This window comes from Phragmites australis, chromosome 18 (genome assembly GCF_958298935.1).
Source record: "Phragmites australis chromosome 18, lpPhrAust1.1, whole genome shotgun sequence".
Lineage (NCBI taxonomy): Eukaryota > Viridiplantae > Streptophyta > Magnoliopsida > Poales > Poaceae > Phragmites > Phragmites australis.
Genome location: NC_084938.1, coordinates 5,311,199 through 5,314,239, shown reverse-complemented (window position 1 = coordinate 5,314,239; position 3,041 = coordinate 5,311,199).

Genomic DNA, 3,041 nt, shown 5'->3' with positions numbered 1-3,041 from the left:
GCATTTTGGCATTGATCAATCAATTTATGTATAAAAGGTTCCATTCTTATGGTCATCACCTTAGTAGTCAACTTACACAAACAATTCAAAAGACAAATTGGTATGAACTGCTGGATCCTCTCAGCATCAACACATTTTTGGTAGAAGAGTCATGATGCCATAGTTGAGTCTCCTGACATCCAACTTGCCATTATAAAAGTCAAGAAACATTGGCATGATGTCATTTCTCACTATTTCCCAACATGTTTGAAAGAACTCAACAGATAGACCATTTGGTCCAACTGCTTTATTACATTCTATTTCAAACAAATCATGTTTTACTTCTTCTTCAGTCAAAGGTGCATCTAAAATATTATTATCTTTACTAGATAATTTCTCGCAATTTTGCCACATCTGAGGATCAAAGAATATAAGATTCCCATGAGCTACACCAGAAAGATCTTTATAGTATCCAGTAGCATGATTTAACAGAGCCTCACCCCCAATGATTTTTTAATCGCCCTTTGTCAGACTAAAAAATGTGTTCTTTCTTTTTCGGCCATTTGTCACTTTACAGAAATATTTAGTGTTATTGTCACATTTCAATAGCTAGGTATTATGCATTCTTTTAAACTTGTAATTAGACAATAAGCAAGATTTGGGGGCCCTGTGTAGTCGCCCATGCTGCACATGCTAATGTAAGGACCTGATTAGAGTTAAGGGAAAGTCAGAGAGCTGGATGATTTGCCTAGTTACCACACAAATCTCCTCCATTAATCTGGCAGAGTGGACTAGACCTAGAGTCTTCATCTCCTCTCTCTCTCTCTCTCTCTCTCTCTCTCTCTCTCTCTCTCTCTCTCTCTCATACCACTACCTTATCCTCATCGGCTAGGCACTGCACCACACCGCCACTGGTTCTTGGGTGCCAGCATTAAAGCCAAAGGCACATCCGCATCAGGTGATTCCTTTGTTCTTGTGCTTGGATATTCATGATCCATTAAGCTTTTGTTCTTGGTTGGTTCTTGGGCTTCTTGGCTTCCAAGATCCCTTAATTGATTGTTTGATTTGAGAGGCTTGTTTGTTGATCCGATCTTCTTAGGAATTGCTGAATTAGTGGAGTCCCGTACTGTGGGTTGTGGTTGCAAAAATGGATATGCATTGGCGCTAACTGTCTGCAATTTGTTGGTTCTTGGTTGCATTAGCCAGCTTCAGGTTTGAGCTTCCTTGACCCTGTGCGTGCTGCTCACCATGTTTTACCAATTTGCTAAATCTTGATCATTTACGTGTTTCACAAACATAGTTTTAGGGTGTTGGATGGGGGGAAATGTATTTTGGTATTGTTTATTTATTTCATTTTGCATCCTGAAGGGAGCAAATGCTATTAGAATAATTGTAAGACCCCAAACCCGGGATCTCCTGTGCCTCCCGTATCAGTCCCTGGATCAAGTAGCTGATACACACAGTATAACAGTTGTAGTATCACATTCAAACTTTATACATAAGTATTAAGGTTTGGAGCACAAAAGGTTTACAAACCATACAGTGTATTACAAACCTAGCCAAACTGCTAACAAAAACACATCAAAAAGTAAAGATCCAAAGCCACAAGAAGCTAGGGTGTGAACGTGACTTCTAAGACTACTCTTCATCCCCTCCTTCACCTGCAGCGAAGTCGGCATCAGCTTTCTCATCTGAATGATAGCAATAGTGAAAAAGGAAGGTACTCAGCAAGCCCTATACTACTTCAAGGTGTTGATAGATGCATAAAGGGGTAATTCAAGGATGAGGCTTTACGGTTTATTTTTAAGCGCAAAACAATTTATGCAAGTATTCAATTTTATCATCTATGGTTGACTTTAAAACACTTTAAATAGTTCAAAACCAGGTAACACACTATATTTAGGGTTTTTGGGCCTGAGAGGGGCTACACCTCACTCCGCAGTCCATATCATCACATCTGGTCTACCTCTAGTACTACATAGATTTTGGTGGATTGAGCTAGCAACCTCATCACACGGATATCTAGTCCATATGCTCACTCATCATGACACACGCATAGTCAAAATGGTTACTGCTATCGCATGTCCATGATCGTAGATATGGTTATTCGAATAGATTTACACTCTACAAAGGTTATACACTGTACCCATGCAATATGTTGTACCCATGCGATATGCTCAGCCTCCAATCGTTGCAAGTAGAGGATCGAATCATACCGAGACACTCTAATCACCTTTCATGCTGGGCTTTTCTACGATATTTACCCCCAAGCACCAGAGTCCATGTACTAAAGGCCAGTCCCCTTTTTAAGCCTATGCCGGTACTAGCAACCCAAACAGAGGGATAGATGACCACTTGATTGTTCGCTACTCTCAGGCTCCTAGTATGATGCCTAACTCAGTCCGGTGAAGGAGAAGTCAAGTCCTACCCATTCAGGACACATAGTTACACGGGGTGGCTAAGCATGACGACACAATGACTCATTCCTTAAATAGCTAAGGCAGATATCTTTCATCAATGAATACCATAGAGGTAACTCAAGCCCCCAAGAACATCCTCATCTAGAGTACTACTCCGTCTGCCCCAGCCAAACAGTTTTCACCCACTTTTACACATCACCAACTGTATCCCACACGACATCAAGGATTTCACAACCATCATGAAATTCACAACCATATAGGATTCATGGTATATTAGTTATCATTGATAACAATAAATCTTATCTCCGATGAGAGGTGTTTTAAAAGTGATGTCTCCAAGGAGATGTATTCAATACTAAGCATGCTAGATATCAAGGCGTCATCTGTCATTAATATATATATAACAATTGGTAATCCTGGGATGATATGTATTTTAGATGATAACATTTATGGCATGACAAGTGTTTAATAGGATCAACTACTACAAGCAATTTGTAAAAGCGCAATCCATAGCACATGCGATATAAGTCCAGTTTTAGTTGATCATGTAGATTAGTTGAAAATATAGGTTCAATATGATCAAGGAGATAGGACTTTCCTTCTCCGAGGTTCTCTTCAAAGTCTTGGTTGTAGGCAGGATCC